General features: G+C 30.4%; 1 protein-coding gene across 5 annotated transcripts in view; it reads left to right on the forward strand.

Moving 5' to 3' along the window:
- LOC127065420 (protein tincar) overlaps positions 1–16854 on the forward strand; it is a 233381-nt gene that overhangs the window by 90878 nt on the left and 125649 nt on the right. For all 5 annotated transcript variants that reach the window (XM_050997730.1, XM_050997733.1, XM_050997732.1 and 2 more), the window contains exon 3: positions 6882–6933. The gene's annotated coding sequence lies outside the window, so the exon portion shown is untranslated. The remainder of the gene's footprint in view (positions 1–6881; positions 6934–16854) is intronic.

Genomic DNA, 16854 nt, shown 5'->3' on the forward strand with positions numbered 1-16854 from the left:
AGAAATTTATAAAAAGAAAACGAGAAAATATCGACTTGATAGGAAAGACGAAACATTTGTCCGAAACGAATCATGATAAATTGAATGGGTTACGTACGATTAGAGACGGTTTAAAAAAGGGAGCGGGAATTTATGACTTTTTTCTGGCCTGTAATTAATTTCGTTAATAAAAAAAAAAATCATTAAATATGTCTGCCAATATGTACTGTTAGGAGTGTTTAAATAGATAAATTAATATAATCCCTTATCTTGTTAAAGTTATCGATCTTGAATCAAGCAGCAATCATTTTTGTATAACGTTTATGGTAGCAATAATACTTTATTATGATATTATAAAGAATTAAGAAAAAAGAATAAAGAACTGTTAAAGTATATTAAAAAAATAAAATAAAATAAATAAAAACAGTCCCTTTTTAAGGATTTTTTATACTTTCATTTAGTAACTATATATGAGTGATTGAACTTAACATAGGATTTTTGATAAAAAGTTTTAATAATTTTTTTAATGATTAAAAATTGAAAACTATGGTTTTTATTATAATTTATGTAAAGCATTATTATATCTTATTATATGTTATATAAAGAAAATGTCCGTATAACAAAGGTAAATGATATAAATAATCGTGTTAAAAATAATCGTGCCAAACTTCTATTCAATAATTTTTAAGATATTCTTTACACCGATTGAAACATAGTTTTGAGATAACGGTGTTTAAAATTAAAGATATTATAATAAACAAAATTATATATAAATTTCATGCTCGATAAAGTCAACTTTATCAATTTTTGTTAACTTCGTCGATTTTTGGAGTTTTCCTGATAAAATGTTCGAAGTATATTCTCGAAGTAAGAAAATATTTCAGAAAAATCGATTTTTTTTCTTTTTCTATTCTTTTTTCTTTTTTTAACTTTCTAAATACAGATATGCAAATCCTTTTTAAGTACGACAAATGAGAAATTCGAGAAGGTCGCTACCGTATACGAGATCTAGCTATTTATTTATTTGATCTCTCGAAATCTACTTAAAAAAGGATCGTTACTCACGGGATGACTCCAATGTAAATATTCCCGAACGTATACAAGATGGATTAATCGCGAATTACGTTTTGTTTTATGTTTCGTCGATACTTTTTAAATCCTTGAAATATATTTATCTCTGTCTCTTTTTTCTTCGACGTATAAAAAAGCGAATAGGGGATGACACGTCTCAACGAGAACGATACGTTTTTCCACGTTTCACGTCCGTTTTACGCTCGTTTCTCTCATTTCCTCTTTCCCCTCTTGCTTCTCCTGTTTCTCTTCCTCCTCTTCACCAGCACTACCACTGAACACCACCTCCGATTCATGTTATATTCTTTTCGGTGATGGTTTCATTGCGACCGAGCTTTAGCATCCCTTTATGAATATTTATAGCGGACGGAGTGGGACGAGTCAATTATACCGTTAAACCTACTACTTTATCCGTTAGCATAGACTTAGAGAGTATAATTCGTGTAGAATCTTTGTTAAGATTAAGATCGATAATCTACGGCCTTATCAAATCTAATTACTCTTCGATAGCATCTTACATCGAAGATGCATAGAATAATAATTCGAAGTTATAGATATTTTTTTTTAACGCTTCGTAAATTTAATCGATATATATATATACATATTATTTATATTTTATATATATATAATAATAATAAATATATATTTTAAATAATATATATACATATATAAATAATAATAATGTTTATATATATATTTTATTATTTATATAGTTTATTATAAATATTATATATATAATAAAAATTCAACATTTTCTACGTTTTCTAATTCGCTAAACTACATCTGATGACAAACTACGAATTATATTAATTTTATTCGGCATTGCATATGGCATGTCTGTCACCGGGAATCTTTTTATTAATAGCTTGTGAACAACCAGGTGAGACAGGTTCTGGTTCTTTATTTTTCTTTGTATCTTCTATAGTCGAATGAGACACACGTTGTTCTGGTCGTTATTCTTGATTTAAGAAAACTGATAATAGACGATCGTCATTAAAAATGATTAATACAATGAATAAAAATCTACCATCTCCATAGGCAGCCAAATTTACATCGTAAGGAAGTAATAATGTATAATTTTACAATATATTAACTATCCTCGAAAAAAGTCGAGTCATCTATTTCGAAAATAAGGGGGGTGGTGATTCACTTAATTTTTTTTTAAACAATATTGCAACAATATCTCATCTTTTATTTATTAATTTAATTATAATTATAACGTTATTTGATTATAAACGTAAACTTTGAATGCTTCATTAATGCGCTATACTTAGTAAAAATCATTATTGTTTCGTAAATTTTTAGCGAATTAAGATTTTAAGAAAAAGTAAAAAATTTGTTGAGTGTATTTACATAATTTTTATATTACGAATAACATCTAATTTCTTAACTGAATTCAAACAAATAGTATTACTTATGAGATTCATTAATAATTGTCAGTCCTATTACTAAAATTATCTGACAATTGGATTATATCTAGAAAATATGACACCAAGTGATCGATCTCGTCTCCCGCAGGACTCATTCGGAATTATCCCAATTACTAACGTTAAGATCAAATATAACAATTTTACGATAATATGTTTCGTTCGTTTGAAACAAACTTTCTATTTATTACATATATATTATAGTAATAGTTAAGAGTGAAAAGTTTTATCGATGAAATGAAAAAGTTAACACCGAGAAATATCAGAGAGAAAATTAAAATATTAAATTTCCATTTTCTTGAAAAGTTCTTTTCACCTTTGATCTCTTTACTGTTCGTTTATTCTCTCATTTATCTGGAAAACGTTCTCGTAATTTCAAAAAAGAATCCTTTCCCTTTCGTCGTATTACTCTCTCTTTTCCTCTTCCTCTTCCTCCTCCCCCCACTCTTTTTTTCTTTCTCTCTTGTTGAGTAAAGAAAAAAAAAAAAAGAAATAGTGTTCGAACGTGCCTGTGTACGTTGCTTTGAAATAAACATACGCTCAAACGCCGACGAAACGTAACGTTAGCCGCGATATTACCGCGATGGAAAACGCTTGGGTGCTTGCCAGAACACCACAGGAGTTCCTTCGTACGATTACTATACGTGTATATGTACACACATGTATAGATGTATGCTTCACGTGTATGTGTTTGATATATATTTGCATCTGTATATATATATGTATGTGTTTATGTATGTATTTATGCCTGCATGTATGTGTGTGTGTGTGTGTGTGTGTGTGTTTGTGTATATGCATGTGTGTATGTATGTATGTATTTAAATATACGAACCTTTATATGTTTAAATGGATGGATTGTGTAGTACACGAATACTCGACCACGATAATGCGCTTTAATTTTGTAAAGTACAATCATTACTTTGTACACTCCATTCGAGCACGTGCTCTATCTACGATTCTACACGTGACTTCACTATACAACGAATGAACGTAATAGGTATGCGACTATTTTCTATCGATTTTTTTTTTCCTAACATTGAACGCCCCCGAAATGACAATATTAAATTTTATGAATTTCATTGGAAACAATTATTATTTGAAAATGTCTTTTATGATAATTTGTCCGAGGATTTTAAATATATACATTCTAATGGAAGTGTAGTTTAATAGTAATAGTAGAAAGTATTATAAAAAGAGATAAAAATATTTGAAGAAAGCTAATGATATATTTGACGTAGATAGGTCGATATGCAGATAAGAATACAAAAAAATATTCTTAATAATGTCAAATAATGATTTATTAATCCAATGGAGAAAATAGTCGAAACTTATGTTAGTTCAATCGATACAACAAACCTGCTCGCAAAAGAAATTCTTGTCACTGATCTGTTTATCGATAAGCGACATATTTGTTTCTCTTTTCTTTTTTTTATTTACTTGTCGTTTCTTTGACAGCGTAGGAAAATATGATAAATTCTCTTCTATCTTTTTATTTTTTTATCTACAAAAATTTACGAATGAAAGATAAATAATCAAAGATCCGACAAAATGATCACTCTAAATGTTCGTTCTGAGACAGAGTATTAAAGATAAATTGTTGAACGTTTAATAGGATATAATAAATTTGTTGTGGAATAGATACAATATGTGATTTTATAATTATCTTGGTATATTTTTTTATTTTTTATATTTTATCGAATCTAATTGATCACTTTACTCGATTACGTAGAAGGAAATGACCATCAAGCAGCCATTTTGTCAGGTGTAGGTTTATACAATGAAATCACGAATTCACTCGAAAGTATAGTTTTCTATTTTAATTATAAAATTTATTTTTTTTTAGTTATTTAATTTTTATTATATTTTATTAATGAAATAAATCATTATAAGCAGAACAAAATTCATGAATCGTATAAAAGAACTTGATTAATCTTATTAAATGTAGAATAATAGAAACAGAATCATTATAATTATATAAGTAGGACAATTGAATCATAATAACAAATTACGAAGTGATTAATGAAAAGAATAAAAATTCACCATTTGTCTAAGCAGTTGGACTTTACGTCAAATTTAATTCTATCGATTGACCACTTTGTTCTTCAGTAAATCATTAAACTCAATGCGTTTTCATTTGATAATAAACTAATTCTAAATGTTCTATAGTATTAAATATTGAAGGTTTAAAACGTATTCTTGAACAAAGTTATAAATAAAAAAAATCTTTTTACATTATTATCTATATTTAACAATCTTAGATATTTATCTTAAATCAATTGTTATGAAAATCACGAAAATCTATCACTTATCACAACGAGCTCAAACGTCCAAACACAATATTATATTCTGTTTACTATATTCTCCAATTATTGTTTCGTATTAATGATCGCTAAGGAAACAGCAGCTCCCTCTAACAAAATGGCGGCCGACAATCACTACTGAAACTCCTTCAAGGATACGATGAAAAAAAAAAAACAAATAACCATCGTTTTGCTTGATAAAAAAAAATATTACATCACTAGGAAGATCGAAAAAAATTGCTAATAAACCGTTTCGCAAATTTTGATTGCGGTTTTTAGCCGTGAAAATTATTCGATATAATTTGTACCACTGTAACGAACTTTCGATCCTTTTTTTTTATTACATTTTTTTTATCTTGTAAAAAAAAAAGAAAACACAAGAAAAAGGTACAAAAAATTGTAGCAGAGGAGGAGGAAGAGCAGAGGCGGTTGATTGGTGAATTGTGTCGCAGCACGTGGTTTCTCCCCGACACAGAAGGGTTAATTCGTCGGCCGATAGCTCAGCTCGGTCTACACGCGCTGCTAGAGAAGAAAAAAAAATTTAGGGCCGTTTCATATTCAAATATGCGGAAGACCCGATCGTGGGGTTTGGAAAGGTGAATGACGGGGAAGAGTGAATAGAAAAAGAGAGAGAGAAGGGGAGGAGAAGAGAGACGTAGGAGAGGGTTGGTGATACGATGGTAGTAACGGTGGTAGTGATGGTGATGATGGTAGTGGTAGATGCGGTGGTTCCGGCTGGAAACAAAAAGTTTTCCCACTTTCATGCAAATCTTGTCCCTATAATTGCCACCGTCGTGGTAACAGCACAGGTTTTCTATTTCTTCTCCTCTTTGTTATCTTCGTAATTCTTTGGTGCTTGCATGGTCTGCTTGGGTATATGGCGTTTGGCTTGATTCTCGTAGCTTAACGTAGGACGACCACTAGACTAGAGGAAAAGGACCAACCAACGACGAAGGATCTTCCGGTCGTGTTTGCCTCGTTTGTCTTCCGGCCCGAGGCAGCTGCGTCTGCAATGAGACGGGGTGGACGATCGATCGAGTTCTCTCTCTCTCTCTCTCTTTCTCTCTCTCCCTCTGTCTGTCCGTCCGTCCGTCTGTCTGTCTGTCTGTCTCTCTCTCTCTTTCTCTTTTTCTCTAACTTGTGTATCCCATTACGGAAATACGTGCGGCAAATCTCTCTCTTTCTTGTTTTTTTTCCTCCTTTTTCCTTTTTATTTTTCTTTTCCCTTTTTTTTTCACTTCCTTTCCGTTTCCTTTCGACGGTGTTTTCAGGATATGAAAATAAAAGAAAGGAACAAAGAAGAAAAAAAAAGGTTCGACGTTTCTTTGATCCATTAAACAACCGAATTAATTTTCTCGCGCGTTACTATCCATTCGTTTTTATGTTAATTAATGAATACTAATCGTGTATAATCATAACCTTCGTATGTTTTATAAAATTTGAGAGAAGAAAAGAACGGTGTTTATACTTACAAGAAATAAAAAAAAAAAAAAGAGAAGAAGAAAAATAGAAAAAGAAAAAGCAGAAATTTCTTTAATAATATTTACTTATATTCCGTAATTATCTTTGCTTAAATTTTGTAATTTATATCATGTATTACTTACATGTACTTGTTGAAAAATTACGTGACGGATGGAAAAGTGAAAAGTAACTATGGTTAGACGTTATTGAATAGCATTATGAAATGAGTTAAAGGAATCTTTGAATTCGTCCCTTTCGTATTTTTTTTTTTTTTTCATGAAAGAAAACTCTCTCTCTCTCTCTCTCTCTCTCTCTCTCTCTCTCTCTCTCTCTCTCTCTCTCTCTTGAATGCTTTGTATGTATTCCCATATAAAAAAAGAAAGAGAGAGAAAGAGAGAGAAAGAGAGGGAGAGAGTAGTGGTCGGACTTATAAGGGGTGGTTTCAAGTTTCGAAGTACCGTCAGTCGGTACGAATGTTTCCTTCATGGAAGATTAACGATTCGTAAGGGTCCCTAAGCTACCGCTAGCCTTTCCTTTCCCTTCCTTTCCTTTTTCTTCTTCTTTCTTCATTTTACCTTCCTTTTTGCACTTTTTCTGTTTCTATCCCTCATATCTGAAAGATCTCTTTCGATTTTTGTTTCAGAAGCCGCTAACGACACGAACGACTCCAACGACTTAAGCAACGTATCGGCGGGGTGAGTTTTAACGAGCAATAAAATTGAAAAGAAAAGAAAAGAAAAAGAAAGAACAAAACAGAAAGAAAATTCAAGAGAAAGAGAAAAAGAAAGATATATATCTTTTAATAATAGCATCGATGGCTCGTGTAACATTCGAACTTTTATCAGATAAGAAGAAAATATGACTCGCTTGGAACGCGTAGGCGCGTTCAAACGTTATAATCTATGTTGGTATTTAAAATTATCGCTCGCTCGCTCGCTCGCTCGCTATGTATGTGCAGTAGGAAAACCGGAAACGATGTATCTAACGTTTTACTGTCGCTCGAGTGAAGCGAGAGTGATAGATAAATAGACAGCGATTATTGCTTTGGATACGTCGAACATGCAAGTGTATTTTCTTTCGCGTCACGTTCTCTGTTTCTATTTTCTATCGGAATTGAAATCGTCGCTGAAATGTTTCTTCTTGTTTGTTCTTCTTTTTCTTTCTTTTTTTTTTTTGAAAATTAACAATTAAATATCATATAATATCCCTTTTCTTTTTTTTTCTAATGGCATTTTTTATAATTTTAATTTATGAAAGGAATTTATTGTTGTTTAAAAAGATTGACTTTTTGATTAGTAATTTTTGAAAATCTTTTTTTCTCTTCCTTGCTTTTATAAATCGATATGCCTATAAAAAATCTTATATCTCTTGAAGTGGATACATGTTTGTAAAATATCAAAAAAGAAAAAAGGGAAGGGGGGGAGAAAAAAGTATCGTGATGAAATATTGTTTTTGTGAGCTGCAGTGCACTACGCTGTCAACCTATGCTCGTAAAACATTACTGCCCCAGGGCAACCAATTTCCGCTTGCACGGAATACCTTAAATCAAAAATCCCTGTGTTGTCTTAAACTATATGACTGTAGTTTCAATTGCACGTAGGAGTTGTTCGAAAAATTATTGCATCAAAATATTACGCAATTTTGAAGAAAAATTTCGTTGAGGTTTCAAATTTTTATGTTTGATATTTAGTGCATTGAGAGAATCATTGAGAGAATGACAGAAAACAAAAGAAAATAGAGAAAAAAAAGAAAGAAAGAAAGAAAGACAGAAAATATTCGACATTAAAAATGTTACCAATGAATAATACTTATTAAAAAAGTCAGAAGAATCGAGATTCTTGAAATACGAATAAATCCTGAGAGAGAAGGAACATTTCGAGAAACTACAATGTCGAGAATGAGAACATAAATTTCACGGATGTCTCTCCGTTCTCGCTTCAATGACTCGCGTATTAATCACGCGAGAACTCGATGGATCGATTATCGGCTTATCAATGCCCACGGAAACCAGCTTTCGAACGTGTAAAATTCCATATTTTACATTTTATGACGCGTATCGATAATCGTTTAGCGAGCTGAGATAAAACGATCGACGCGTGAAAATTCCGTATTTCGTTGAGTTTCAATGGAAACGAGAAAAAGTATTAAGTCGATGGTTGATGGCAGATCGAAAGTTTTCTTCAGGAATCGATTTCGCGTCGATTAAGAGTGACGAGAGAGACTGGCCGGGAAATTCGAATCGTTAGAACGGTTATAGATATGCTATGACGTTAGATATGGATAGATTAGATGTGTGTGTGTGTGTGTGTGTGTATGTTGAATGTAAAACGTTATCGTACGTGTGCAACTAGTAACGCTCGTATTTCTCTACGTGACGTCCGGATGTCCGGATGTTCACTGAGGACATGTAACGCCAAGAATGGTGACTCGAGCAAAACCATGATATTATTATTGCAGACGTTACCCTACCAGCAGTAACGTACTCAACTACGTTTCACACGTGCGAAGACCTCTTATTAGTATTAATCTCTTTAATCGTATATTTTACAAGATGGATACTCGAAACGATTTAAATATATCGATTATCTTATGCTACATTGGATGATTACTAATAACTAATTTTTTCATTCTAAAAAATTAATTTATCGATTATTTTTTGAAAATTGATCGAAATGATTTTAATATATCGATTATCTTATGATAATTGAACAGTTTCTTATAATAACTAATTCTTTGTTTTAAGAAAAAGATTTATCGATTATTTTTTGAAAATATTGTTATATAAATGTGAAGTGTCGAGGGTAAAGAAATGAAGGGTAAAAGGGAGTACAAGTAATTATATTATTTCATAAATATAAATGTAATATAAATATAATGAAAAATAGTTTAAATTTAAATCAAGATATTTAGAGAAATATTAGCTTCAATTTAATATAATATTTGCTATGAAATAGGATAATTAATTAATAATATAAATTATTCTTTTAAAAAATGTTATTTTCTGAAAATATTATTAAATCAGAATAAAGGGTAATAGGACAACAATTATTTAATTATTAGTCTACAACAAATATATTATTTAATTTAGATTAATATTTTTTGAGAATATCGTTAAATGGTATCGTAGAATGGTTTACATGGAAGATATTTAAATGAATATTAGTTACAAAATATTAGGATAATTAGTTGAAAATATAAATTATCTTTTAAAAAATATTATCGATTATTTGAAAATATTGTGAAATAACAATAAAGAATAGGGCACAAGAAAATAAAGGGTGTAGGGTAACTATAATTATCCGGTTAGCATTGAAAATACTTGCATTACTATTTTTCTATAAACTATTTGTCTGTGTGTGTGTGATATTATATAATATTTTATATATAATATTTTATATTATATTAAAATAATATAATATACTATTAATACAAATTATTAATATTATAATTAATATAAAATAGTAATATTAAAATATTAATAATATCTTAAATAATATTAATTAACAATAAAGACTAGACGACAAAAAATAAAGATTCTACGCGCAACAATGACAATTATTTAAAATATTAGTATAATTGATTGAAAATATACAATTATTTTTGAAAAAATATCGATTATTTTAGAAAATATCGTCGAACGACGACGATAAGAATTCGACGAAAAGAAATAAAAGATTGAGGCATAACAAAGGATTATCGTTCGGAGGGTGTTATACCGTGAAAATATTTTCCGAATTCGAGCTGACGAATAAGTACGGTGTAGTCGACACATCGAACGTATGTGTAACCGAATATAAGGCCGTCGGCATCGCAAAGCGGGAGTGCAACGTGTCGAGTTTCCTAGCGACTCTCCTAATCGTATTTGAGCCTGGTTCGACGTGGCGCGAGAAACTAACACGAGTTAAGCGAGAACAACGTAGTTGTGTCGTCAGGGCTTACTAAAGCGGCAACAGCAGTTGCGATTATTCAAACGAGGAAAAAAAATATATATAAGCTATAATAAATATAAAATATAAAATATATAATAAATATAAAATATATAAGAAAAAAAATGAACTTTGATATTGTTTTCTCTCTTTTTTTCTTTTTTTTTTTTACAAAATATTATTTTTCATTCGTTGAATTTTTCGACCGAAAATTTCCATTATCAAATTAATTCGAATATTTTCGAACATCCTCTTCGTTCGGATCGCATTGTTATTTTCAAAAACGTACGTCCGGATAATAATTAATCGATAATGCGTTTCGGTTTTAATCCACGTGTATATACGTACATGCACGTATATCATCTATGTACACGTTTGCGTTAAGTTAAATGCGGATAAGCGGTTTCCGAACGATGGCTCGGGATAATTCCGCTATAATGCGATCATTTCTCTGCTAACGTTTGTTTATTTAACGCATTGAAATTCTATGATGCGACTGACGTCATCTATTTCGACCAGATATAAAGCAATTATATATTGAATGGACCACGCCATGCGTATATGGTATATAGGTATGTAGGAGTATTATTACGTAAAAGATGAATAATTCCATTATATACGTTCGTACATTTCCTCTTGTTTTTAAATTTGATACATAAATTTATGTTTATAGACACGTTCGTCGAGCAACGTACTTACGTGCATAAAATTAAAAAAAAATCTGTTTTACATCCATCTTCTATCATTTATTTAATTACGATATTAAAGCCGAAAAAAGAACTTCCTTGAGATTAACTGATACTTAATAATTTTTACAAAATGATTAGAAAATTTTTTTATAAAATCTAGTTTTAGTTTCAACAAAGGAAAAAAATAAGACAAACAATTTGAATTCGAACGAGTATTAATAATAATTTGATCGCAATAATTAGTTAATTAATTGTTAAGGATAAATAAAAGGATTAATAATTCATTTTTCTTCTCTTTTTTTTTTTTGTATTAAGGGCCTTGAGACGAACGCAGAAGATGGTCGTTTCTAAATTAAACGAACCATGGAGATATTTACATGTTCTCATTACATTGCTTCATTTTGTGTACTTAAACGTTAGAGCCTCGTTACGTCGATCAGCAAACACTGTGTATATAAAAAATCAATATGTTCTAACAGTCGCAAAGTTCGTCGTCGATACATATATATATGTGTGTGTGTACATACACACATACACACTTCGAAAGAACGTAGGTTATATGTAACGAGACAAAAAGAAAACTTTTCCTCGCTCGATATCGAACCGAAAATAGGAAGTTTCTTGTGCCTCTTGTTCGTTTGATCCTCGCGATAAAACCTGTCACACGTCTGATAATGTTCTCTAAAAAAAAAACCGATAAGAATAAGACGAATGAAATTCATATGTCAAGGTTAAGCTTATTCTATAAAAAAAAAAAAAAAAAAATCAAATTTACATGAAAATTGTTTCTCCTTCAATCTGCGAACAAACAAAATGTTTAATCAATTGATACGTTGATAACGCCCGATTGAACATGATTGGACGAGACCTTCTTTTTTTTATTTAAAGATCTAGGTCAAATGATTAGAATTAAAGATTAGGCGAGTTCTACAATATAAGTACGTATAAATATGTTCAGTATACGTGGTCTAATATCACTTTTTTCGCCTAATGATGCAAACATTTTCTAAAAATAAAAATAAGAATAAAGAAATGAAGATAGAGTAAAAATAAGAAAAAAAAGAAAATAAAAATAGAGTAAAAATAAGAAAAAAGAAAATAAAAATAGAGTAAAACTAAGAAAAAAAGAAAGTAAAAATAAGAAAAATAGAAATGTTATATAAAGATAGGTTCGAGCTTCGATTCGTTAAAAAATTTATTAAAAATAAAAAGAAAAATGAGATACGAAATAAGAACAGACTGTGGTTTTAATTCGATATTATAGTACGTATTATAATAACAGATTGGCGATATTTATCTAATCTGTTTACACTACTCTATGTTTACTGTTTAAAATAATTCTAGAGGAGTAATGTGGTTTGTATTAATATCAGTAATCATTGGTAAGTTGGTTTCGATTTCATATCAACATGCCGCGGGTGATTCTGAGATCGTGTATACGCTAACATGCATTTCATTTACGGTTTTACTCTAACGGGAATGAACCTAGCTAGCTGCTCTATTGGAATATCGGCGATGATTCCATCGCAGAAGAGTTTCGGATCGGTAAATATCAACAATCTGTTCTTGTATTGCCTATCTATATCGAATATAAATCAGTCTGTATTTTTCTTTTTTTCTTATAGTCTAACAATACAAAACATTTTCCAATCTACGTTTATATGAATATTTTTTCTTCTTTCCTTTTTAATTTTCTTTTTTAATTTATTTTTATTTTTAATTTTTCTTCTTTTCTTTTTTAATTTTGTATCGTAATTCAGGGAAGAAACCTTGATGATAGCCCGTATATATTTCTTACGAAATATTTTCTGTAACTATAATAAATTTTTATTATCGCAATTATTGCAATTTAATATTAAATGCAATAATTTTTCGTAAATATAAAAATAATTTATTTATGAAGTAAAGACGTTCCAAATTATTATCGATGAAACGAGAAAAAATATTTTTTCTCTCGTCGTAATTCATATCATTTTTGAGGTTATCTTTATATCGTTCTTTTATTATTACATCGTAAAAAATGCTTCCGTGCACCGTAGTGCAGGAAAAGAACAAATGGGGGGGCATGTATCTACGCGCAAATGATACAATTGTAAATACGATTTGATGAGTCGTGATTAATGCTATACGTTTGTTGTTGATTGCTTGATAATTCATTTAGTAACTGGACTAATTAACTCTGTTTTGATAGCGACTAATTGTCGGTAGTTATTGCTAGGGAATGTATTCAAAATTTTCGACCTGAGTTTGTTTAATCCTTTAGACGTTACGCATTACTAAAATAACTTCCTGGTAAATGATGTTCAAGGACGAATAGCAGTTATAATAGCTTTCTTTTTTATCTCACAATTTTTTATCTAAATAGTCGTATAGATTGATCTTACAATATGAAAACGTCTTCGATTTGTGTTTATTTTTTTAAAAGACATTTTAATTCGAAATTCAGTTTAAAAGTGAAGTTTGAAATTTCGAAATCCATAATTTCGTGATAACTTATTCTCTCGGTTTGATACATTAATCGAAGCATTTCTTCTCGACAAAGCTGTTCGTGAAATGATAAAGCTTCACGGTTAGTTCGGTCGTAGAGAAAGGGTTAAATAATTCCAAATGTCGTCTTCCTGTCCATGCAGTGACCGCATTGAATTATAGCTTAAAAAGAGAAAGGGAAAAGAAAAAAACATATCAAGAGCAAGTAGGATTAAACCGTGTAGCATCATATAATAATAAATCGTTTAATTTTCAAATTTATCTCTTGGATTTTTGTTATCCCGACTTATTACATTTTGTTATCCCGATTTACGACATTTAGGATTTACAGGAAAAGTCCGATAAATGAATAGAAACAATTGATAACGAGTCATTGATATTAATTTATTTAAGAATGCTTTTTTAACAAGAACCGATCGAAGACCTTTCAAAAGCACCAAGAATCTTATGTTATCAACTATTATCGATGAACGAACGTCTAATAAAACTCCGAAGATTCAAAATTTAGATGACAACGGGATTTCCTCTCATTTTCCCGTAAATTCTATGGAATTAGAAAACTGTTATAATTATTATTAAATATTAGAATTTAGAGAAAGACCTGTATTATTTCGTTGTACGTTTGAAACGTTTTAACACCATTTTGTGTGTATTACTACGTCCTTCGTCGACATTTTAATCCTAGATGGTCACGTTTGTCTGGCGACGTTTCGATAATCCACCCCACTTACCCACTCGACTTTCAAAGTGTCCCTTCGTCCGAAACCGACTAGGTTTGAAAAGAGGAGAAGGGAGAAAAGGGATCGAACAGTGGTCTCTCTTCGTGGTCTTCCCTTCCTCAATGACGAAGCCCGTCCGCAAAACTAATTGCGTTCGTAAAGGCATTAATATTCCCGTCTGAAATTAATTCTGTCGAGAAAGGAAGAAGAACCATTTTCGCGCCGGATTATTAAGGTTCTCTGGATCATATCGGCACGTACGATCTTTGAGTTACGAATTAAAATTCTTCTTTTTCCCCCTTTTTTTCTTTCTTTTTTCTTTTTCTTTTCTTCTTCTTTTCTTTTTTTTTCATAAGAACGAAAAGTTTTGTTTGCCTTCTTCCTTCATTTTTCTTTCTTCTTCTTTTTCTTTTTTGGAAAACTTTTTGAAATATTCGAATAATGTTAAGATTAAGAAGAAGGATCATGAGAAATTGTTTTTGAGAGGGAGGAATTATAATCAAATTACATTTAAATTGAATTTCAATATTAAATGGTAATTATGCATTTAATTAAATATGATGCTTGATAAATATTACGAAATAATTAATTTTAAGTAAAGAATTAAATTAAATTATATCCCTTTCAAAGGTTATATTACTCAAATCGATGAAACGTTACCTATTTCTTCCATTCGAAAGAACATGAAAACGCTATGAAAACATCTGTAGAAAATGTATTAAATTTATTTCTCCCAAGTATCGCCATGTCATTCACGATCATTATGTAAATTAAATCGTATTAAAGATACATTCTCATCGTTTCAATTTGATATTAAATATTAAATTAAAACAATGAAATTTTCGATTGAATTTCTCTTTCTTGATGGTTTCTTTCTTTCTTTCTTTCTTTCTTTTTTTTTTTTTTAAATAAAGGATAATATATCGCGATGAAATTGTACTTACGACAGTATTAATGCGATTCCTTTTTCTTTTCTTTTTCTTGTTTTCTTTTATGATCGATTTTAATAATTAAATTAGATTTGTCATTTGAAGTGAGGTCGATTAATCGATTAAATTATTTCCATTCGTATGATAATAAATGATAGCTATACTATTATTACATTTTACGCTGATCTACCAATCTTTTTCGAATTATACAAATTCTTGTGAAAATCGTTCATATCGGTTAAATCGTATGAAAACGCAAAATAGCAATTATATATGTATGGGAGAAAGAAAAATGGAAGAAAAATCGTTGCGCAATTGGGTGTTCTTCGACTCGATTAATATGTACGATCTATTTCTCTCTCTCTCTCTCTCTCTCTCTCTCTCTCTATCTATCTATCTCTATCTCTATCTCTATCTCTATCTTTCTCTTTCTCTTTCTCTTTCTAACCCATAGGAATTTCAATGGATGCGTATGGATATTACGCTGTTGCACGTTTTATCAGCAAGAGAAACAGAGAAAGAGATAAAGAGATATAAAGAGAGTGGGAGAGAGAGAGTGTGAGTGAGAGAGAGAGAGAGAGAAAGAGAGGGAGAGAGAGAGGGAGAGAGCGAGTCAGTTAGAGAGAGAGAGAGAGAGAGAGAGAGAGAGAGAGAGAGAGAGAGAGAGAGAGAGAGACAGAGAGAGAGAGACAGAGATAGAGGTAGCAGTGGGTAACGCGTTATCGATTTTTGCGGAGGCGCTGTTGGCCCGTTCGCGTGCGCCGTTTATAAACTTTCGTCGTGGATTACACGCTGGCTTGCCTTCGTAAACCGCTAGTGATCGGTCTCTGAACATTGGAGAAAGAAAGAAACTAAAAACAAGAGAGAAGAATCGAAAGGAAGGAAGAAAGAGAAAAAGAAAAAATAAATAATGAGAAGGAACAGACCGAAGTATTACGAGTGAAATGTGATTTCTTAAATGAATTTTGTTTATTTTTTTTTTCTTTTTTCTCTTTTTCTTTTCTTCTCTTTTCTTTTGTTATTACAAATTTCGCAATATCCAATATGAAATTTATTATTTCGACGAAAAATGAGTATTTCGTTTTTTGAAGTACAGAGGAATATATGAAATAGAAGAAATATTATCGATTTAAACAATCCACGTTATATCATACATTTTGGCGGGAAATGTCAACATTTTTTTTTCTATCTCGTGTACAACACGATATAAAGAGTGTTACATATCTTTTATTTTTCCTTTCTTTTTTTTTATTTTTAATAAATTCACGAAATACATTATTTATATAACCTTCAAAATCTATCATCAAATATCATCTCAAGCTAATTTTTTTTGTTTACTTTTAATTAGTAGAATACGTGAAATAATTGATTTCAAGATTTTTAATTACGAGTAATCTCATTTTATATTTTTCATAGTTCGAATAAATATCTTTAAAGAAAAAAAAAAAAAAAGATAAAAGAAAAGAAAAGAAAAGAAAGGAAATAAAGAAATGTTAACAATCTTCATACGTTTATCAAATAATAAATATAAAAAAAAATATTCACTTGAATTGAAATTTCAGCCACGAGACAGTCTCCGTTAAATATCTCTACAGTGTATGATGCATTTACATAATTTTCGAGAAAGCGATAACTTCAAGTATTTCGCTTAATAATGAAGGATAAGCCGTATATGTTCTCCGATAACAGACGCCGTTTTTTACGACGTATATATTATAAGAGACATTATCGGTTTTCGATTATGCCTTTGTCACGGAGTCAGTCTCGTGCTTCGCATTTCAAGCAACCAGTCGAAGTCGTCGTTTTTGACGCGTTGACGGTGAAATACTATTCGTGAGACGGAATTATTTGCTTTGAAGCGTTCTT

This window comes from Vespula vulgaris, chromosome 7 (genome assembly GCF_905475345.1).
Source record: "Vespula vulgaris chromosome 7, iyVesVulg1.1, whole genome shotgun sequence".
Lineage (NCBI taxonomy): Eukaryota > Metazoa > Arthropoda > Insecta > Hymenoptera > Vespidae > Vespula > Vespula vulgaris.